The sequence below is a fragment of the Triturus cristatus genome, chromosome 11, assembly GCF_964204655.1.
Source record: "Triturus cristatus chromosome 11, aTriCri1.1, whole genome shotgun sequence".
NCBI lineage: Eukaryota > Metazoa > Chordata > Amphibia > Caudata > Salamandridae > Triturus > Triturus cristatus.
Genome location: NC_140594.1, coordinates 784,246,323 through 784,270,787, shown reverse-complemented (window position 1 = coordinate 784,270,787; position 24,465 = coordinate 784,246,323).

Sequence of the window (24,465 nt, the reverse complement as noted above, 5' to 3'; positions counted from 1 at the left end):
TGGTTACAAACACCCGTACAATGGGACGGGAAACGCACCTGGCCGCTACGACTTGCAACCATCCGCCCGGTCCGATACTGGACCTCCCGTTACCCTGCCACCCCGCAGTCGCGCCACGAAAATGCCCCCCCAGCAACACCCACATCGCCCCGCAGGAACACGGGGCACTGCTTGCGCCCCCCACACCCATGGCCATCCGGGCCACAGGGCCCCGTCCACCTGGTCATGCCCAGGGACAGGGCCGGGGTGGGAGAGGTTAGCAAGACTCACCGAAAGTTGATGGTATCCCGAAGAGCACGACGACGCTGAGGGGGGCACCGATCGAAGTAGCGTGGTGCAGGCGGCAGGCAATACGCGTGTCCGGGCAGGAGCGGCGCGCAGGAAGCAGAGGAGGAACTGGGCGAGAGGACTGCCTAAGTAGGGGGGGCTAGCCTCGCCCCCCCTAACGGCCCGCCTCCACCTAAACACTCATTGGGAGATCTCCTCCCTGGGCGTGGCCTCGCGCGCGAGGCAGAAGAAGGAGGAGGGGGAAGGCTGCGACGGGCGGCCACTAGAGAGCTGCCCTGCTGATGTCCCACTGCGTGGGACGCGGGCAGCGGCATTATCGCCGTAACTGCCGACCGTTAACAATATAAAAATGCTAAACCGGCATGTATTAGTTGACTTGTATTTTTGCCAAGACTCTGCAGTTAGGATAGCATTACGCAGGGAATGCATCCCCGTATGAGAATGGAACCCATACAAGTGAAAGCTTTTAAAGATCCACCTTATTTGAGCTGTATTAGATCAGGAATTATTGCCCGACACATTAGTCAACTATAGTATTCTATTAGGAATCTTTTGTTTATTAAATTAGGGTAGCTTTAATTTATAGTCCCAAATTCATTAATTCGGGTTTCTCTCTTTTACCTCCTTCAACAGTGTAAAACTAAACACGGGTTGCACACACCAGAATCCACCGCATAATATTTAAGGCATTATTGTATTGCCTAGAACGCATGAACATCTAGGTGCCCAAGGTCAGTATTAACCTTGCGAATGATTAGGAACGCTTGGGGCTAGTAATAATGGTTTTCCAAGGAGATCTTTTCTAAAATCAAACTTCTCCCGTTATAGACATTGGCATTTGGACAGAAGCTTTATCACGTCTCTCCAAAACATAAGGGGATTGTTCACGATGGAGTGAAAGTTTAACATATCCAGAAACCCTTCAGGAGAACTGTGATTGCATCATTAGGGTAAGCTCCATTGTAGCATGGTTGCATGCTTGTACAACTATAGGAGTACTGTAATTACTCTTTTGAAACATTGAATAACTGACTTTCACGTATTTGATTGTGTAGGTCACAAAATTTGAATGAAGAATTGGTAATCATCACTGCCTCTCAATTCAACGTTATTGGCTCCCCATACTAAGGTATTTTTGAACCTATTATAGCTCCTTATGAATACCATAGGTAGGGCAGATACAACATAGCGCCAAGCATTGCCACTAGTATTAAACTTGGCTTTCGGTATATCTTTTGTTAGCAAACTATATATAGTCCCTTATAATATGGATCTGCTATACGTTGGTTCTCCTTATCTTTTGTTGGCGAGCCATACATCACATATGGATCCATTAAATATGGACCAGGGATATATAGGGTATGAAGGCATATCATTATTCCCTCCCCTTCCCTCCCTCTGTAGAATGTTACAAGACACAAGATTCTAATCATGTTTTAATATTGTTTACTTTGTTCATTCTTATTTTTTGACTCTTCCATCCTTTTCCCGGGGGCTGGGTTTTAGTAATCCCGCGCTGGCTACTTGTGTAGTTTTTAGCATGGTGTTAAGTTTAACACTATTATTGTATAATTGCATGAAGGAGCAAATTGATATCCTGTTTTTTTCACACATGTATATATGTACACATACCTTTTTTATTATTATATTTTCTTTCTTTTTGTGTTTAGTTAAAAACTATGATGGAATCCTGATGAAGGAACTGCAGAAACGCGTTGGTCTTTCCATTATATGTTCTTCTATTACACGCCATTGACAATTTGTGGTTGTTTTCTTCACTTTTTTGGTATATACAGATTTGAGCCTATATCAAATTAAGTAATGAGATGCTGGGATTAGAATGATACATAAAATTGTACTATCTCATTCATTTATCATTGTCTAGAATCATTGCTGACTTTAGGCTATGTGTACATGTGGTTCTGAATTGTGTCACTAGCAAATTTGTCTATCTATTTCAATGCTGAATGTACATATGTATATCTATATGTCTCTTCTATTTTTGATACAAGAAAGAAACGTTGATATTTTATCAGTTAAATATTAAAATAAAATTAAATAAATAAAATCAGTATAATTCATGATTATGTTATGAGTATTATGTTCAAAGCGAAAGTTTTTACAGATTTGTAAAACCTGGTATATCGATTCAATTCTTGCTCCTTCCTGCATAGCTATCAAACTTATCGTTGTTGCTCCCCCCTCTTTCCCAACGCAGTTTTTCCTTGGTAGGTTGTATCCTTTTTCCAGGGGCCCCGTCAGTTTTCAAAGCCCTGCAGGGACAAGTCACCAGGGGCAGATGGGTCTTCTCTGGCGTTCTCTGGGGTATTGCTGGAGAGCCCGGGGGATCCTTTGGCTTGAGTATAGCGGTCCATAACATTTGTCTGGAACTGTCCCCCACGAAGAGACGTCTTGGTCTTCCGCTTCTCGGGTTCACCCCTGCCCGTCATGGCGGAAGATGCACCCCGGAGGGGCCCGCAAGACCTAGTGAAAATGGCCGCCGGCAGGTTGGGCACCGACCGGCCAAGAAGCTGGGTCGTGGGGTCCGGAGAGAGTCGTGACTTGACCCAGTACGCTGTAATGAGGAGGCAGCGATGACACCAGAAGGAGGCTGGATTGGTCCCCGGCCGAGCGAAACAGACCCTCAATCAGACCATGCCAGAAACCGAAAGCGAAACCGAAAGTGGGGATACGGCCACTGATGAGGTCCCAATGCCGTTGTTGTTCAACTACGTCCCGGCTCCACAGATCACCAAGTCCCCGGCACGGCCTCAAGGTGGGCCTCAAAAGTTCAAAGTGCCGTAGTTTTGGTCGCCCAAGTCCGATTTAAATTCTGGAAAGAGTTATGGACTCAGTCAAGGTTCACCTTCGAAAGCCCGTCCAAGAAATCAGGATATCATCAGGATACATTGCGAGGAGTGGCAAGGGTCCGGGGAGCCCTGTGCTCACGCGACCATCTTGGATGCGCGCTAAGCTCCTCCTATCCCCCATCATTATCCTGGTTCCATCCCCGGCTCTGTCTACAGGAAATTATTATGTCACATGAGGTCCCTATTACGGATTTATTTTTTTGATTTTTTCCAATGCTCCCCACCAACACACGTGCAGCACCCCCCAACCACCCGAACCCCCCACCCATGGGAACCCTCCCCAATCTCTCATTGGCAATTGACAATTGCCACTTCGAGCCCATACCCACTAACCTCTTAACAAAACAATAAAGACTGTAACATCTCCTCAAGACTGCACTCCCTTCAAACCATAAATTTAGGTTTATTTTAAGAAACTGTCCACCTCCTCTGGGAACCTAAAGTCTTACATCTTGTTAGCCCATACTACTTTTAGAAAGACAGGAAACCTTAACTGTACTTGAGCTCCAAACTCTCTCAATGCATCTATCTGCTTACCCATCTCCCACCTTTCATCCTCTGTAACCCGCAAGATATCTGACCTTATTCTAAACTAAGCATCTCGGATCTGTATTGTCTTACGTTTGAGAGCAGCTCCCAGTAGCTGTTCCTTAAGAAGGTAGGATTGAATATATACTAGGATTTTCCTAGGTTTTTTCCAGCCGGGGTTCAGCTTAAAAGGGTCCCTGTGAACTCTCTGGATCTCGGTTTCCCAGACTGATGCTGCAGCGGCCTGCGGAAAGGCTTTAGTCAAGATGTATATGACATAGGTTTTGATGTTATCACCTTCCAGCCCTTCTCTCAAGTCCAAAATCCTGATGTTATTCCTCTGGCATTGTTTTCAAGCCTCTCCAGTCTTTCCGAGAGATCCCTTTCTCTTTCCTCCAACCTGACCACTTCCGGAGTGTTATCCTTAACCTCCAGCCTCAACTCCTCCACTTTACTTTCCAGGGCCTCCATCCGATGTGCCAAAACAGACAAATGTTCCTCTAAGCTGGTACAAGTGTCCTGAATCTTCTTTTGATTCACTTCTGAAGTTGATAAACATTCTTTAATCTCCAGAGATAGCTGACTCAACATCCCTTGTAGTGTATCCGGGCTCTGCACTGCTACTCCCGGGGAGACAATCTCTGACTGATCTGCTTCAGTTTGATCGCTCCACCCAAGAATAGTAGCTGACTCTCTTAAAGGGGAAAATCTGTTAGTCAAAGAGATGGCATGGCTTGATGGTAGGGGGGGCCTTGATACTGGAATGCCTTGTTTAGCATTTTCCATACCTCCCTGTATGTTAAGCTTGAAGTAGGATCTAAGTGAAGGAGTCACTTTTGGGGGTGCCTGATTCGTCTTTTTTCTCCTCTCCTATACCGGGCGCCTTTCACAGCCTTAACTGCGGGCTTCCAGTGCTTATATTTATTCAGTAAGGCCTCTGAAGCTTGGAGGGACTGTACTGCTAGTTGAGCCGAAGGTTCTCTTCCCAAGAACGTACTAGATCTTAACTTATATCTTTAGCCCAGTAATATCTCGCTGTCCGTAGTGCGATTGGCAAAAGGAATAGGTACAGTCTTGGGTAGCGTTGGAGGACCTCCCTTAAAGAATTGATTTTTTTTGCCATCTCGGTGAACAGTTAACTCCATAATTTTAGGGGCTGTTTCATCCTTTTTTGACTGGATTTGATCTATAGAGGGGCTAACTGCTGTGGAGCTTCCTTCCGTAGCACCCAATAACATGAAGTCATCTTGTGAGAGCCAGGAAGAGCTCACTCGACCGCAACATCGAGGCATTATTCAGGTTTGTAAGGAAGTTGGGATCTAAGAAGCTAGACTCTGTGCTCACCAGTCATAAAGCCCTCAGTTGTGCCGAAATCCTGTATGGTGCAGGAGTGTGGGGCGTAGCTAACCTAACGAGCCTTCAGACAGCAGAAAATCATTTTCTCAGACGTCTTCTGGCAGTCCCTAGCCGTTTGCAAACACAAGGAGATGATGGACGGAGTGCTGAAACCTTTCAAACACTCCCCCAGTCACAGATCTTGGTTGAATCAATCATCATTCTTTAGGTCACTTCACCACCCCAGTTCAGACATAGCTATATGCAAATCAGTCTTGACCCTGTGCCTCATGGGAACAGTCCAGCCTGAATTGCCAAGCCGTGCCTTCCCTGGACCGGAAACAAGCATCCTGGGACCGGTTTCGGGGTAACACCCCTCATCAGCCAGGCTTGCTTGAATCCAGTGGCAAAGGGAGCAAGGGACCGATGTCTGGGCATACCCTGCCAAGTTAGGGCGAACAAAGCAAACACAAGGAGATGATGGACAGAGTGCTGAAACATTGCAAACACTCACCCCCAGTCACAGATCTGGGTTGAATCCATCATCATTCTTTCGCACACTTCGCTACCCCAGTTCAGACACAGCTATATGGAAATCAGTGTTGACCCTGTGCCTCATGGGAATGGTCCAGCCCTAACTACCAAGCCATGTCTTCCCTGGACCAGAAACAAGCATCCTGGGACCGGTTTTGGGGTAACACCCGTCATCAGCCAGGCTAGCTTGAATCCAGTGGCAAAGTGAGCAAGGGGCCCACGTCTGGGCATACCCTGCCAACTTAGGGTGAACAAAGCAAACACAAGTTTACCATCCATCCACAGGGAGCCAGGCTTAACTCCGTTAACACATTGCGTAAAGATTGCCCTGATAATGTTGTGGTACTCGGTATGGGTTAAAGAGGAGCCACGCTTAACCGTGCAATAATATTAGACTGCCTCAGTTTAGAACGCACACAGGAGACCCAGTGGCTACGGCATGCCAAGAAATTGCTAGAATGAATGGGTAGAGGTGAATGTTTCAGCTCCCCGGATAAAATGGCAACCATATCTAAACAGCAGCTGAAAAAATATCTGTTACCCATGTTAAAATTGGAAAATGAGCTCACAGAGCTGGGCAAAAGGAAGGTGCAGGAGTACTTGCCACTGGTCTGTACTGATAACATTGAACCTTATCTACTCTTCCCTTTAAGTCAAAGGGCAACATTTCACCTGGTCAGATTTAGGTTTAGTATAGCCCACTTTTTGGTTTCCTACCCCTGTGAAGCTGAGCACCATTTTGCCCATGTGGCTCAAAGTCAAAACAAAATATTGTGTACTTTTAAATCTTTTTCCAGCTCTATTCAGGATCATGGAAAAATTTGATCATCTCACTCATAAAAACACTGAAAATAAGGAACTGCAGACCGGCCCTGTATTACTTACAGCTCCTGCAAACTGAAGAAATCTGCAAGGCAATTCACAATTTAATCTCTTCAGCAGTACGGCTGAGTGATTCAGTGGGAAAATGATTAACACGTGGCCTATCTCGAAGTAAATTATGTTATTTTATTAGGTGTTGTACTTTTCACTTTGTTCTTTTATCAGTGCAGTAAGGATTTTAATGGTATCCACCAAATCAAATTGTATGTATCTTGGCACGCAAACACTTTGTTCACTGATCCCTCTTGAAAAATCATTATGAATTACTCAGAATTATTCTTTTATCTGTTTTAAAAATGAGCGATATTTAGTAATGTATAATGCATTTTATTTTTAGCCTGGTTTTTAACTGTGTAGTAACCAGCCTACATGGTGTCTATTGTTGCACGGTGATTGTTTCATAAATTGAATAAGACTGATACAAGTTGAAAGCCACTTATTTTTCTATATATTTTAAATAATTTTTTATTTAACAAATCTGTATGTATATCGTGAACTGTCTTTCTGAATGTTTTAATAATATCCTGTGACGATTATCGTTTCTAACTGTATCTTAAATGTATGTTTATTTTTCTCTTTTATGGTTATGACAACAACTGAATAAAAAATATTTTGATTTGATTTTTGACGTCTTGTAGTGTAGTTCCTATTTCTCTTATAGGCTCTGCGCAATGGAATAATATACACTATAGTTGTGGCATAGGACTGAGGTCAGTATGCCTCTATCGAGTACATTAAACCTAATTACTTTGTGTGCCAGCTAACTCAGAGGCCACTGGAATCTCCTTAAATAAACAAGAAGGGAGTAGTTTCTGTCAACCGCATAAACATGACAACTTTGTTTCCCTTTAGAATCGGAAGATGTCTCAGACTTGTGGAAACAACAGATAACCGTTTCACTCAGTCAATCGTGCATGCTTAGTTTCTTCAGAGTTACACAGAAATAGATAGACGGGCGTTTCAATAAAAGGATTTATTGAACAGTCCTGTTTCTCGTGTAAGAGATATGAGCTGTTACAATCGCAAGACAGTATGCAAGATATACGCACAGCGTAAGCAGTAAGAAGAAATAATACTGTAATAGCATTGTCTTCTAGCTATGACATATATTCATATCATATACATAAATAACATGGGCTAAAAAGTGGATACTCGTTTGATACTTCTAAATCGTTCTACCCCAGTGTACCTAACCTAAGTGTAGTCCAAGGTAAGAAGTAGGTGCTGTATTCTATAGTATTACATATGCCAGGTTATGTATGTCAAGAGTCCCTCTAGGTTCTAGTCCGCTCCATACCTTAGAATGAGAGATGTGGGAATCTCTTTCTGGGTCTCAAACTCTAACACCCCGTGAAGGGAGTCAGAACACTGGAAGCTGGATTCTCTGTGAGCAGGGATGACAGAGTCTGGTCAGTGCGTCAGGCTGGGATTCAAATTCTTCCGAACTTGCCGTGGCGAGCCGTATCGAGCTGTGCAGCCAAGCCGTGGTTTGCCATGATAAGGGAAGGTATAGTTATACCTGGAAGGTGCTTAGGAATGTTAGCATTAACGTAAAGTCGGGCAGAGGAAAACGTCATGAATGAACCCCTAAGGAATAGTAGTTCATGCATAATAGATGAGTTCTTGGAGAAATCAATAAACCTAGCTAGGGAAAGTCCCAATGGCTTAAGGGTCTAGTTTCTAAGAACTCGTTGTGACGTGCGGATGGACGGATGTAGGTGACCATGCCTGTATTTGGATAGCATGGCTAATGCCTAAATAAGGACTGGGATTCTATGCCTAAATAAGAGCGATGATTTAGGAAAACCTATGTACGGACATCTAAATTGAAACACAACACCCACTCCACTTTTGAATGATTGATAGTACTAAATGCTAAACATTAAACTGCTAAGCATAAAAAATTGAGTACCATATGTTGCTAAAAACATTTGTAAAAGCATACTAAAATAAGTCTTTGTTAAAAACATTTGCTAGACATGAAATGCAAAGGTGCTGTACATATTCAAAGCAATGTTCCATTCTAAGCATATGTGTACAGTAAATGCTAAATGAATTAACATAAATATATACAGTGATTAAATGGCTCGTGAATACAGAAGAAAAGGTAAAAGCCATTTCATGTCATGGTACATAAATGAAATTGTGGTGAATAAAGGTGACAATATGTCCCTGGAAGTGTTCAATTAAGTCTGTTCTCTATGAATAGTTCTACTATAAGCAGATTACTTTGCCATAAAAAGAAAAATTCAGATTTAGAAAAAATAATTAATCATAGTTAAAAGTTGCAAGGTTTTGCCTTTGTTTTGAAAAATGAAGGCCAAATTCATAGTTTTCCCGGTACACTGTGAGCCGAATCAAAAGTCAGTGTAAGGGACTGATGAAAACATTAAATCCTCTATTCCTGTAGTCAAAAGATGGTCCACCGATGTCGGGGATAGTTGGAATACCTTGTTTAGAAGATTAACTGCACATAGATGTGAAGCATCGCCAGTAGCAATGTTCGTTTCCGATGTTACCTGTGTGCCTGTTGATCCATCTCGTACCTCAGCAGTAGCATGTTGCGTCTGTGAGATCTCAACGAATGCCGTCATCAGGATTGGAAGCCTCTGGGGACAACACAGGGCATGGGCCGTTATTGGGTCCAGCAGAGTATCGATATCCGTTGGCATGACTGATGGGAGTGTTAGACAGATGTCTAGCACGCATTCTTTACTGCAAAGCAGGCAGCATAGAACAGGTAAGATGCAATCTTGCCAGATTGGTCTGAATGACAGAAACCATGTGGTATTTAATTCTCGTAGACGAGGTAAGCCCAAAAGTTGTACTATGCGCTCACAAAACTTTCTTTCCAGGAGAGCTTCTCCAAGGTGCTGGGAGCGACGTTGGTGGATTGGCTTGCCATAGCGTAGTAGTAGGAATAAAAACAGAATTCCTGCAGCGAGTGCTAGAATTAGTGGCAGACCACCAAACACCGAGTGCATGAAGTTTGGAATGATTCCGAGGACTGCCTTAAAAGGTGTTAACAGTCCTGAACATATGGTCTTAAATTCATGCACAATACCACTCGTATCAGACATATTTAAGATACGTCCCAACATTTCTGTGAAATGTGTAGGGCAGTTTGTAAGTAACAGGGCCTGTATCTCAGCCGAAGACCTTGCAATTTGTAGCTCATAGGTTTCTTTGGCCGAGGTCAAAGGCGTGGTCTGTTGTAAAAGAACTGCTTTCATTCTGCTTAAAGTATCAATTCGTATAGAAGAGATGTTCAGTGAAGGCCATAAAAGCGACTGTCTATTTGGAGGAAAAAACTTGCATACTGCAAGTTACCCTGGAGCCAACCGTTACTAGATATGGGATACTGTGCAACATGCCACAACAGCTTTGATCATTCAACATGAGGTAACTCCCATTTGAAAGTTGGCCAAATGTTGGATTAATCACAGCAGCTGGTCTACCTTGCAGGTGGCAGGATAAATTTGCAGTGGAACCGCTACAGGCCCATGTAAACTAATATCCCGACATATGAGTGAACCGCTCAGTGCATTTTCAAAGCGTGTACTGCTAAGAAACACTTCACGCCCCCCACTCCAACATCTGTGTGAGTAAGGTAAATCCCAGGATGTCTTGATGTATTCTTTACCCAACTTTTCACATATGCCTGCTTGCATTTGTTTGCGGCAATACTGTAACAGGCAGAGTTATTTTGCCAAGAATGATCCATTTGGTAGCTGGTTTTTCCTGCTACTGAAAATGGCAATTTTTCCTGTTTTTCAATGCTCAGCACTGAATACCTTTCTCCCCATAGTGCCAGTTCGATCTGTTTATCAGTGAGATTGTATTCTGTAAACAGCGACAACGTGTTGATGAAATGCCAAGGCACATAGCCTGCACGTAAGTTTTGTAGCGTCCAGCCTAATTACAGCATAGAACGTAATTGAGACTGGCAGTGTCGCAGCAGGACCAAATCATGTTCCACAATATATATAGCAGAGGATACAATGTTGCCCAGTGAATAAATCCTGGATGACAGAGTCGTTAACCCATTGTCGACCACAGCGAGAGATTTCTCTAAATTAATACAATGAATTTCTCGTATTTTTTCAGGGGTGTCTGCTTGGGTAACCTTCCATATTTCATTATAAGCAGCATAGATGCCGGCATATATGAAATGTTTTTGACGCGGTTTTCTTGGACCTACCAAGAAATCCCTAAGGTCTGTGCCTTCTTTAAGTAAAGACAATTGTTGTTTCACATCCTCTAGTGTAGATGTCTGTAGCCAATCAAGGCATAATTTTCCTACACTGTATGTTGTTACTACCCCTGGATGCTGTCTTTGAACATAACGTGGGGCTGACCTATTGATTGTAAAACCCTGTATTCTGTTTAGGAATCTTTCTTGACAGATGTTTGTGTCTGTGTGCCAGAGCAACCATTTTTACCATTCAGGATCTGATCTGTTGTTTTGTAAAAGTGTATGTACACCGACCTTCCCCTGAGTAGTGCTATTACTTGCAGGTGTAGGTATGGGTGGTGTGTTTATGTCTTTGATCTTGGCTAACCCAAAGCAAGACGTTTGTTGGACAGTGTCATTCAAAAACATTATTTGCTGTGGGATGATGCAGGCTCTAAACAAAGCTTCTATCCCCTGCACTTGCCATTCTTTTGTACCCCAGACAGATTTTGTGTCAATTGTGTCTTTCCAAAAGTTGAAACCCTGTCTAGACAGTTGGGCAATAAAGGTTGCAGAATAAATCTGTTTTGTATTAGTTAACATATTTTTCGTTCCTGTTTTGTTCACGTTTTGTTCACATTTTTAAAGTAAAACGTTTCCGGATTGGATGTATTGTACCCTGATAAATACGGAAACTTCATTGCAAACGTTTTTGAGCTACCCCTTGGTGGTGTAGGACAATGTTCCCATTGGTTATACATAAATACATTTCGAGGTGTTGCAGATCTATGCAAGAAATGATGACCATCGTGGTTGTAACAATAAAGCTGTTCATAGTCTGTTGAACCCTCTAAGTATTCATGGTTAGAGAATGCAGCAGACCTTTCTAGATCAGACATCATGTTATTAACAGTCTCAAAGTCCCAATCATCAGAATAGGTACTGGAGGTAATAAAGTCACTTAATGATATCTTAAATAGGTGTAGAATCTTCAAAAGTTCATATGGGCCGAATATATCATAATCAGTTTTGTCACAAACTTCACCATCTTGTATAGGAACGGCTGCGATGTTCACCGCTGACAAGCCTCGCGCTTCACGATGGGATGATTAGTGTGGAATCAAAAGTAAGTTTACATTTTTACTTTCTGTGTCTGAGTGAATATATCTTCCATTTATCAGCATGCTTAGAGTCATTACTAAAGCTAGCCAAAGCAGAAAGAAAAGTATTCCAGAAATAATCCATAGTTCAATCCATGGTGAAACCAGATAAGTCTTTTCCAGGAGATGAAAAAAGTCTTGTGCTTGTTCTTTGAAAGTTCTTTTGGCTGGCGTAGTTTCAGGCTCGCTTGGATCCTCAGAAAACGTATCAAAGTTAATGAAATAGCCAGAGGCAGGTCTGTCAATGGTTGAAATTGCATCAGGATTCTTTGAAATCGCTGGCACCAGTTGATCACGTGTTACGTTGGTGTAGACAGGTGTATCAGGGCGAACTGTTATTTGGGTTTCAAGAGGAATGAGTTCCATAGTATTGTTGCTTAGTCCTTTATTCCTTACTGCTGACTCCTCGAAGGTGATGAGTCTTTGAATCTGAACCTCTTGAACGGTAGCTAGAGGAGTGCATCTGCTACTTGGTCGGAGTCCACAAGGCCTACTGCTTAGTATTGGCCACATAGTGCGGTTTGATGAGATCGATCGACACAAATCTTTTCTGCTTTTTACCAGCAAGGGGCGACAGAAGTATTGTTCTTGTTCCTTGGATGGCTAGGACAGGTACTGGTTGTCTGTAAGATGGTTTTCCAACAAAAAAGACCCAATCTATTTAGTACGACTGCTTTGAACACTAAGTAAAGAAGGAATTGAGAGTTATCGAATTAACCTCTTCAAAACCACCCCCAACTATCTAGACTTGTGAGGTGGATTCCCAATTTACCAGAGTCTGTACTGATTTATAAAAATTTGCAAGAACCCTAGACCAATGTAGCAGTCACTATGTTCAGAAAATCAATATGAGAAAACAGTTTAATCACAGGGATGTAAAACCCACACCGTGAATATCAGTGAGAAAAAATGTGCAGAGCAAGGTAGCACCTCACGTGCGCAACACCATAGCGGGCTGACACTGGTTAGATCATCACCAGTACTGCCACGTTTCTCATCATAGGTTGCTGGAAAATAAGAATGAGAATCATATTTTTAATAATATGAGTAAAAAAGACTGGGCAGCGGTTAAAAGTCTACAGGATAGCCCCCTTGTAACCATAAAATCTGCGGACAAGGGTGGTGCGATAGTCCTAATGAACACTAGGGACTACGAGGGTGAGGTCTTGAGACTTTTGAATAATCGTGAAAATTACCATCCTTTGACTCGTGACCCTCGTGGTGAACTTCTTGTGCTCATTGGGACTATGGTATCCGCGGCAAAAGAAATGGATTACTGCAAAAGAGGCTGAATTTCTTGTGAATGTTAAATCTAGGACACCGGCATTCTATAATCTCCCGAAAATTCACAAGACCGCCAGGCCACCGCCGGGCCGTCCTATAGTATCGGGAGTACAATCAGTCCTCAAGCCTCTTTCGCAATTTGCGGATTTTTTTGTAAAAGAATCGGTCATTAAACAAACCTCCTTTGTGCAGGACACTAGAGATATTCTAAATGTTCTAGAAACCGTGAGTTTTGACACACAATCTGAATTTTTAGTGACGATTGACATCGAGTCATTATACACCTGTATCCCCCAGGATGCGACGCTGGTGGCAGCAGCTCGTGCTCTGGAGGAACAGGAGTGGTTTTACGACACACCACAGTCGTTTGTTCTACAATGCATTGAGATCGCATTAACCAGGAACTATTTCTGTTACAAAAATGACTTGTTCCTACAAGTCTCCGGTACTTCAATGGGCGCAACCTTTGCGCCCAGTCTGGCCTGCATTTATGTAGGCCAGTTTGAAGAACATCACATTTACCATCATGCCAATCCCTTCCAGAGGAATATTTTCCTTTGGAAGCGGTATATTGACGATGTTCTGTGTATCTGGGCAGGCACTGAGGAGGAGTTGCTGTTCTTTTTGAATCGGTTGAACACACTAGATGCGAGCCTTACATTCACTTGGACATATAGTCGCCAGTCTGCTACCTATTTGGATCTTGATATCCGGGCTGAACAGGGCCAATTGAGACCTATGGTACATCAAAAAACCACTGATAGGAATTCCCTGTTATTGTTCAATTCTTTTCATCCTCGGGCCCTCGGAGATAATCTGCCGGTGGGTCAATTCCTCCGTTATAGGAGAAACTGTTCGTCCACAGCGGATTTCATGCAACAATCTGAGGGTCTGTGTGAAAGATTGATTCAAAGACAGTATCCTAAAAAGGTGGTAAAAAATGCGAGAAAAAGAGCCTTGAATACACCACGCAGCGCTCTATTGGAGACGAATCAAAAGTCAAAAAGTGACTGTTTGCCAGTTGTTATGACATATGATCCGTTAGCAAGCAGACTTAGACAACTAATGCGTAAGAATTGGGATCTACTGTCTACAGCAGATTTTAAGATGCCATCTCCCAGGTTTGCATTTAAAAGAGCAGGCAACCTGAAGGATAAACTAGTGCACTCCCGTGCTAGAGTTGAACAAACCACATCTACACTACCGGCAGGCCATTACCCGTGTGGGTCATGCTCTGTATGTGGTTTGACTTCCAAATTTGACAGAGTAACTTTGACGGATGGTAGAACATGGCATTTAACTCAGTTCACCAATTGCAACACAACCAATGTGATTTATCGCATTACATGTAGGTGCGGATTGCATTACATTGGTTTGACTTCAAGGAAGGTCAAGATACGAATTCAGGAAAATCTAAGTACCATCAGGATAGGGAAACTGACTACAAAATTTGTGCAGCATGGGGCCCTGAGAAACATGACTCTAGATCTTTGACTTGGACAATTTTAGAGAAAATCAAGGGTGATGCTTCGAATATGGATACACTGTTAATCAATAAGGAAGCTCGCTGGATTTTTTCTGAAAGAGTCGATAAAATTGGATTGAACGATGGGATAGAATGGAATAGAATCCCCCTGTGAGGCTGGTGATTGTTTCTTTGTGTCAGCACGCCCCTAATACGGGCCTAAAATTGAGCCTGGTTGCGATTCAGAAAGAGGTCTGCCTGTCCATTATGGTGGTACTGATTATTGGCAGGTAATAGAGAAAGACATCTCAATGAACTTTGTTCTAGGGTTCAAGTTGAAGGATAGTTTCCATTTTCGGGAATTTGGGGGAGTCTGTTTTTAATTCCCTTCACGAGCTGCAACCTGTTGGGTACATGTGTGAAAAAAACTTTTAGTAGTGAAAGTATGTCTAGCTGAAAGAATCGTGCTTATACCATTAAATGGGTATATTTTGAGGATCTCCGGAAGACTGGGTTGGTAGCCGTCGGTAGCTGTAAAGGTATTGACTCACTGCATATTAGAAACATGGCGCTTCCTGTTGCCCATTCAATCACGTTTGTTCCATAGACATGAACGCACGTGCGTGATTGTTGTGTTTGGGGCAATTAATGTTATCATCCAAATGAGGACGGATGTACATTATTATATACATTGAAATTGCCTCGCAGCGAATGGGCTATGCCGAGGATGGATTGTGTAAGCGTGGGTGTGGTGCCTTGGCGACTTTTTTGCACATTCTGTGGGAATGTCCGAGGGTGGAGCGGTTCTGGCGTGGGGTGCATGAGGTCCTGCGAGCGGTTACGCATGTCGCGCTGTTGCCTGAAGCGAGGAGATGTTTGCTGAATGTGTGGGAACCGACCGATTACTCGGTCCCGCAGACGCGATGGGTGACTCTGGGATATATGGTGGCTAAACGTGACATTGCTCAAATGTGGGGATCCCAGAGGCCCCCGGCGGTGTCGGCCTGGAAAGAACACATGGATTGGTGCATGTTCCGAGAAAAGGTGGTGTATGTGGCGCGGGGTAAGCCTGGGGCATGGGTGAAGATATGGGGCCCCTGGAACGCCTACCGCGGGGGTATCTGCGAGCCGCCGTTGTTGCCTCCCGCTTCACCAGCTCCATCCCCCTAGTTGACCCCCTCCCTCAGCCCCGGGCACAGTGTTCTCCCAGTCCCGGATCAGTTTCCCTTCCCCTCTCTGGATTTTTGTGGATGGCTTGGGGTCCCCCATTCGAGGAGCATGTGCTGTCATCTTTGATCGTGGGTTGCCTTGCGGGTGTGTGTTTTCTATGTTGTTGTGTTGTATAAAATGAAACCGTATTGTGGGCTTAGAGTCATATGGCCCACGCGTTTGATACCTCCTGCCTTAGTGTCTATGCAAAGCCAAGTGCCTCATTGTATGTATGTCATTTGCCATCGTCACTCTAGCGGCCGGCCGGAAGGTTGTAGGCCCATACCTGTATATATTTGAGATTGCAATAAACGGTTTCAAAAAAAAAAAAAAGAAATTGCCTCGCTGTTGTCTACATATTGTACACATTTTGGGATCAAGAACCCTTTTGCCTGGTTCTCTAAGGGAAGAGACTGAAGATTTGCTCATTCTAAGATGGCACCCCATCTTACTCGATGTATCACGTGACTTTGTAGAAACCAACGTAGGTCACGCAGTAACCAGCGTGTATATCAGATGGCCGCGCAGGGATCCCGATGCGGCTGAGACGAAGCTCGGGACGCGATTATTTTGCGGTGAGATGTATGGGTGGGGAGCGATGCAGGAATGAGTACATTTATATTTATGACGATTGTGTACCTAGGTGTGAGCAATGGCCAGCGATCCTGTGCAGAACATTGCTTTGGGTTACATTGTCTGATAAGATGCTCTTGGACGGTGTCAGATAGCGGAATCAGTATGATTACATCCCTAGATAGATAAGGGATATAAAGTTGAGATGGACTTAAATATCTCCAAGCCTCGATAACTGATGAACATAGACGATGTGTTAGATGCTCTTTGAAACACATTTGTTGAAAGATTGGTTTCTGATTTAAGTTAATTTTTCCACAGAATGCCCAAAGTATAAGACGGCTTGCGAAATACAGGATCACTGCAAAATTCACAGTGCCTGTTTGACACTCTGTCGAGCTGGTATGAAAAACCTTGGCTGACAACGGGTAATGATAACCCATGTGGTTGTTTTTTTATACATGTATGATTGGAAGAGAATGGATCATGAGAGATTCTGTTTTGGCACTCAGTGTATAACGGCAAGAACCCTCTTCTTCTATGTTTTGCAGTCACAAATAGTTCATTGCAAGTGTGCTGATAAGGTGAATGAAGTCCTGTTGCCCTGAAGAAATTGTCGTAAGAGTAAGGCAATGAAACATGTCGGCTTACTTGCTTCCTGTCTGTTAAAATACAGCACTTTTTATCTTTGAATTGACCCATGAGCTAAGAATAAAATGATGGTGGCCATGGTTCTTTATCAATTTTAATTCAGGACTATGGTGTGTGATCACATATTTTCACCTTTTTTGATTTTGTGATTTCTTTCTGGTTGAGTTACCCAGTTTTCTTTGAGCAAGGTAGCAACCTATGATGAGAAACGTGGCAGTACTGGTGATGATCTAACCAGTGTCAGCCCGCTATGGTGTTGCGCACGTGAGGTGCTACCTTGCTCTGCACATTTTTTCTCACTGATGTTCACGGTGTGGGTTGTACATCCCTGTGATTAAACTGTTTTTTTCACATATTTATTTTTCTGAACATAGTGACTGCTACATTGGTCTAGGGTTCTTGCAAATTTTTATAAATCAGTACAGACTCTGGTAAATTGGGAATCCACCTCACAAGTCTAGATAGTTGGGGGTGGTTTTGAAGAGGTTAATTCGATACCTCTCAATTCCTTCTTTACATAGTGTTCAAAGTAGTCCTGTACTAAATAGATTGGGTCTTTTTTGTTGGAAAACTGTTTTGAGTGGGGGATGACCCAGTCTTGTACTTTTCCCCTTTAGCTCCTTTTTGCTATGTCATGTCTGTAAGATGGCCCAAATTCCTTCTTGTCCGCGATCTTTTCTCTGACTAGATCCCCATGCTTTGGGATCCAGGCAGGCCTTGGTGGGACTGCTGAATTTTCCCCAGTGGTGGTTGGCTTCAGGAATACGTTGCTTTGTTTTGATCTCAGTTCATTTAAGTCCTGTAAAACAGCCAAACGATCTTTGGTATCAAATGGTTTATTTTCCACCACTGTGCCTTTACATTCGAGATCTGGAACCCACATTCTTGTCCCAAATAGGACCTCATATGGAGTGACCCCCCCTAGAGAACTTCTTGGCAAATTTTTCAGTGAGCGTTGAACCCCATAAAGATGTTTGACCCACCCATCACCTGAACCTAATACCCTAGCTGTTATAGATTGCTTTATGTCCCAGTTTTTCTTTTCCACAACAGAATTGCCCTCAGGATGGAATGGAGAGGAGTACCACAATGCTACGCCCAAACTGGCCATGGCTTCTTTGTAAGCTCGAGAGCTAAACGCAGGGCCCTAGTCAGAATGTAGTGTGCCAATTGCGTATGTGCAGATAAAGACTCACAAATCTTTATAACAGTTCGAGCATCTTCCGAGCGCTGAGGCCACATCCATAGGAACCTTGAACACGAATCCACTGCGACCATGATATTTTTATAGTTTCCAGCCCTTTGCAAGGGGCCGCAGTGATCCAGGTAAACACAAGCTAATGGTTTATCTGAAATTAACAGGGGTGTCTGCGCAGGACGTTTCACTGTAGACATATTTCACATTCCAAAACATAGTTTTTGGTCTGTTTCCTAATGCCGGGCCACCAATATCTTTGTTTTAATAATGATACTGTGGCAGAAACACCTGCATGAGCAGAGGCTATCCCTTCATGTGCTGCTAGGATCAGTCCTAATCTACGTTGCATGTTTGGAATTACCCTATCCCCCTCTCCAGGGATTCGAGCAAACAGAACGTTGTTCGCCTCAATTATATAAGAGTGGAAACTTTTTAGGTAACGCTGCACCACTGCCTTTGCTTGAAGCATTGACAGCCAACAATATCTCACTGTCTATTCTCGTTTTTGAACGAGTGATTACAGCTATGGAACCCGTTTGCACAGCCCCCTTCGCGGCTTCGTCAGGCAATGAATTCCCTGCAACGTGAACGCCATCACGTTGATGACTCAGCGTGTGTATCACATGAGTGTTTTGTAGTCCATTTCTCAACTGAACTACTTGTTCCCAAAGCATTTTATGCTTGATTGTGCCACCTTTTTCATCTTTGAAACTATTTTGAAGCCAATTCTGTAAATATTCATTATATGATTGAACACAGTAAAAGGAATCACACACTATAAGTGTAGGGAATTCGCGATCCGTATTTTCAAGTGCCCATTTGAATGCTTGTAGTTCAGCTCGCTGAGCTGCGCAATCTCCTAGAGATTGCGTTTTAGTGACCATTGGTCGGAATTTCCCATCGCGCACGAGACCTTTAACGATTGCGCACGCTGCACTGTAAGCTTGCTTACTTTTCATAGCGGGTTGTGCTGATCCGGCAGTATAAATTGTAAATTCGTACTGATCAAGAGGGAGAATCTCAATAGGCAGAGAACATTCATGTTCATATTGCAGGAATGCTTGTGTTTTTAAATAAGGATCAAAAACATAGTCCACATCTGTTGAGGCAAGAGAATTAACCCATTGTATCCATCTTGGATGTAACGCTTTTACATTTGGAATGCTCGCTTTTGTAACCGCCTCTAAGGCAGGTACTGGAGTCACGACAATAATGCGTTTCCCCTGGGCTAGAGCTCTTTCTTTTGCTACAGCAGTTTGAACTGCTGTCAGAATTTTTTCTGTCGAAGTGAAGCTCATTTCCGCTTGTGTATACAAATGTGACTTGTATGCAATTGGTACGTTTTCACCTTCATTAAAAGTTAAGTAGGTGAATCCACATTGACCCGAAATTATTCAGATTACTAAATTGCGTGTATTTACGCCTGTTTGTAAGCGATTTATTGCTAACATGTCAGCTTGAAGTGATCGTAGGACATCTGTGTGTTCCTGTGTCCAATTTTTGATTTTGAAATCAGGTTTGATTAATTCGTAGAGATGTTTAACCCTTTCTGCGTAATTTAGAATGCAAGTTCTTCCAATACTCAGGAAACCTAGAATCAACTGTAAGTTTTTCAGCGTTTTTGGCGGTTGGAGCAGCACACATTTTTATAAAAGGTTAGCTGCCAGGCTTTTGCCTTCACTTGAAAGCTCATATCCTAGGAAAAGGACATTGAGATGGGCAGTTCTGATTTTTTTTAAGTTGAATTTAAAGCCCTCAGAGGCGAATCCCAGTATAATGGCATTCACCCTGTTCAAGTGCCTATCCAGGTCATCGTCTGTCAGATAGATATAATCGACATATGACAATGCTTCATCATCACAAATTTGTAGTAACTCTGTTACCCTTACTGAGAATAACCCCGGGCTGTTCTTGAACCCTTGAGGGAGTCGAATAAAGTGATGCTAGGTCCCCACTATTGAGAAAGCTGTCAAGTACCTACTTTCAGGTGCTATTTTTTGACAAAAGAAACCATTTGAAATGTCTATTGTGGTTTTATATTTTTTACGCAAAATGTTATTCATTAATGCTGTACTGTGTGCATTTTGCACAGCAAATGTCTTAGAACAAGTGTTCAGGTGTCTGTAATCTAAAACTAGACAATATGTATTGTCTGGTTTGGAGACAGGAAACAAAGAATTGTTCATTGATGAGGTGCAAGCTTCAATCACCCCTTGGTATTCAAGTTGATCTAAGATCTCCCTGACCTGTTTTTTAGCTTCTTGCTTAATTGGGTACTGCGTTTGTGCAGTAGGTTGATTTTTTTACTGTATCTTGTGGTGAGGTGAGTCCTCATCCCATCCTACATGATTTTTGTATAATGCATGGGCCTGGGCAACTGCCCATTTCCTGGCATAAGTATATTTTAAATGTATTGGAACATGGTTGGAGAAGACTGGCATAATGATGTCTTCCCCATGTGGGCACTCACTGACAAAGTTTGGTGGCCAGTCCTGTTCTGCTAGAAGTATATCATAACCCCTTAAGTTTTTCCCAAAAGAGTGCTCTCACTTTTCTTGGTATGTTTCCCTCCATCCAGAGTGTTATTTGATATAACCTTTGAGGAGAACTAACCCTGGTGTCTACAGTCTCAACTGTGATGTACTCTTTCAAGTCCACTGTCTCCAGAAGTTCCTTTAGGTTCTGGCAAGCTTTTGTTACTTCTGCTGCACTATCCAGCATTGTCTGAGCCCATTCTCAGTTCTTGAGTTGTGTTCTCAGAATTCTCGGCATGTCTGATCTTCAGACCTGCTACCTTCTTCTTAGTGAATTGTGGTTTTGGTTTGTTTTTCTGAATGTTGATCGTCTTTGGACTTCACACATTCTTCTTTGTGATCTGACCGCCCAAGGAGCGTGTATCAGTATCCTGATATCTGTCAGGTTTTCTTAAATTATCCCTAGTCCTGAGGTTATACCTCCTTTCAGAGGGCTCCTTTTGAGGAGACCTACCTCGGGATTGATAACGTATCTCTTTTGAATGTTGTTGGTTATTTTCCCACTTCTTTTTAGAAGATGTAGGATTGTGTTTAATAGAGTCCTTCTCAGGACCTTCAGACAGTTGTGGTTTAACTGGTTTTCCACCCAAACTATCTCTGCCTAATTCTTCATAGGATTTTTCTATTATTCTGGGTAGTTCATGTTGATCTGTTACATCAAATTCCCTTAAGCGTTGGCGAATTGCCATTGATGCTGCCTCCCCTTTAATATTAGATAATATTATTGTTGAGACCTGGTCGAAGTTTTTTAGTAATTTCATACCTAAATTCAGAGCATGCTCTGCCCCGTATTCATTTTGAATTTGTTTCAGGATATCAGGTATTACCGCAATAGACGGAACGCCATGTGTTTTAGTATAGATGGCAGCAAAGACTGTTCCCAAGTGGTGCAGTCTTCCAGATGTGGTGTGATCCCCATTGGTAAACAGATTGTTAGGGTTCTGTGTTTCTCATAAGGGCTAGTATTAGGAAATACTGCTTCGATTTGAGTAATTTTTTGAGCTATCCAGAATGGAATTTGTTCACGTTTTGTGGGCATTTTACCCATGACTGCGTGTAAAGTCTGCGGAGTAATGTTTAGTGTATTCTCCTGGTGAGGGGTTTGATTTGGAATGGTTAATGGTGGTTGGACTGTGAAAGTCCACATGACATATTGGACTAACTGTCTGTAAATTTTTATTAACTCTTTAAGTTGAGTGAGTAATTCATCGTCTGACATCTCTTCGATGTCAGGATGAGGTGTGTAGCTGGCTAAAATCGTTCATATTGCTCCTGGTCTACCTAGTGGACCGAGCCTGGTAATGTAATTGTAATGTTTTAGGGCGCCTTTAAACCAGAGATTATGTTCCTGGTATGTGAGTGGTATTTCAAAATCCTTGAAAGGAATATATTCCTCAGGTGGTTCATCTTCTTTATAGAAGTGAAAAATGTTTGTTACTGGATTTGATTCTAGCAATACTATCCATGAATAGACTACCTCTGTCTGAAAAGATTCATGTGCCTCTATCATGAAAACTGCTCTACTAAACTGCTCTACTACATCTTGATGTTAGGCCATGTTTTATAAGTTTTAAAGTGATGGCTCTCCTTAAATTTGGATGGCTGTTTATAACACCCTCATCGATTTCATTTAAACCTGTAAGATTAAAAGCAGTTGCGACTTGGTTAGTCGCCGCCCCATCGGTCACGGTATTATAGGAAACAAAGATAAGGTGTGCAATATTTAGGAACACTGTGTCCTTCAACGTTGAACAAGCCAAACAGCGAATACATAGGATTTTCGTCCTACTCAGCTATGGCGGATAATAATCCTACCCACTCCAGACGTCTTATGGAGTATTATGAGTAGGGGTCTCTGAGAAAAGCATGACAGAGTTACTTCAGAATCTAGTGTTAAACTAGTACCTTACCAAGCACGTTGGGTACCATGTAGTGTAGTTCCAATTTCCCTTAGAGGCCCTGCGCATTGGAATAATATACACTATAGTTGTGACATAGGACTGAGGTCAGTATGCCTCTATCGAGTACATTAAACTTAATTACGTTGTGTGCCAGCTAACTCAGAAGCCACTAGAAACTCCTTAAATAAACAAGAAGGGAGTAGTTTCTGGCAACCGCATAAACATGACAACTTTGTTTCCCTTTAGAATCGGACCATGTCTCAGAATCGTGGAAACAACAGATAACAGTTTCACTCAGTCAATCGTGCATTCTTAGTTTCTTCAGAGTTACACAGAAATAGATAGACGGGCCTTTCAATAAAAGGATTTATTGAACAGTCTTGTTTCTCGTGTAAGAGATATGAGCTGTTACAATCGCAAGACAGTATGTGAGATATAATACGCACAGCGTAAGCAGTAAGAAGAAATAATACTGTAATAGCATTGTCTTCTAGCTATGACATATATTCATATACATATACATAAATAACATGGGCTAAAAAGTGGATACTCGTTTGATACTCCTAAATCGTTCTACCCCAGTGTACCTAAACTAAGTGTAGTGCAAGGTAAGAAGTAGGTGCTATATATTGCATATGCCAAGTTTTGTATGCCAAGAGTCCCTCTAGGTTCTAGTCATCTCCATACCTTAGAATGAGAGAGGTGGGAATCTCTTTCCGGGTCTCAAACTCAAATTGCAAACTTTGCCTCTAACCCTAATTTAAGAATTACTATTTTCAATATGGATAAACAATTTTCAGTAGCAAAGATTAAATACCTTCTCAGTGAAATGGTAAGAGAAGCCAGCCAATTGAGTGATAGGAGCTATTTGTTAAGGAAAACATTGAAAATGTATTCAACTGGAAGTCTAGGAGACAAGGAGCGTTTCCCTAATGATCTCAAATCCCAGTCAAAAGTATATGAAAAGACGTTCTATTGATCCGTGTAGATATTAATCCAATTTGGAGACTATCAGGGCTTAGGACAAGAATTTCTCAAAATATTGATTACTGCATATGCCACCCTAGAGTTAAATATTGCATACCTCATCTTTTATTGTTTGTTTATGTTCTATGGAGAAAGGATAGAAATCATTCATCCCGTTTTTAGAAGATACCAAGTTTTAACTCAGAATGCCACAATAGACAGTTTATGGTGAATTAAAAACTATTGAAATAGTGATTGCTAATGCAAGATTTATTATTCCTATTCAGCATTTGATTTTGCCCAGTTTAGAAGACCTTTCTTAGGATCTGCTGAATATTGGTAAAATTAGGAGGATGTTTAACTTACATGTGATGGATTATTGTAGTATCTTCGAACTATGTAAGTGTTGACCTATTTTTATTTTATGATAACAGATTTTATTTGAGGCTGATTTTACAACTCTCAAATGTGCAAATGACATATTTCTATAGGATAAAGTCTTGGAAATAAATATTTAGCCACTGTAATTTAGGACTGAGCAGTTTATAAAACTGAAGATGACAAATGCAAGCAATTGATTTCAAACCCTAAGTAAGTCATGTTTCTCTAACCAATCAGTCACAGAAGCTAAACCTTACAGCTGGAAGCAGTTGGAATTCTAAAGAGGATGTGTTGAACCATAATACTGATACATATTTACAATTGCACTTGTAATCAAGGCCAAGTAGATTCTGCTTGGCCCTCTGACAAGAGTGGATTTGAACCCAATTACGAGCTTGAGTGGGTGAAACAGAAAAGCTTGGTTCAGGCAGCTCCCTCGATTTGTCTAGAGATCACACATACAGGGCAACTATAAGCTCCTGTCAGAGACTGCCAGTAATATGTTTTATTTGAGTATGCTGCTAGAATGCCT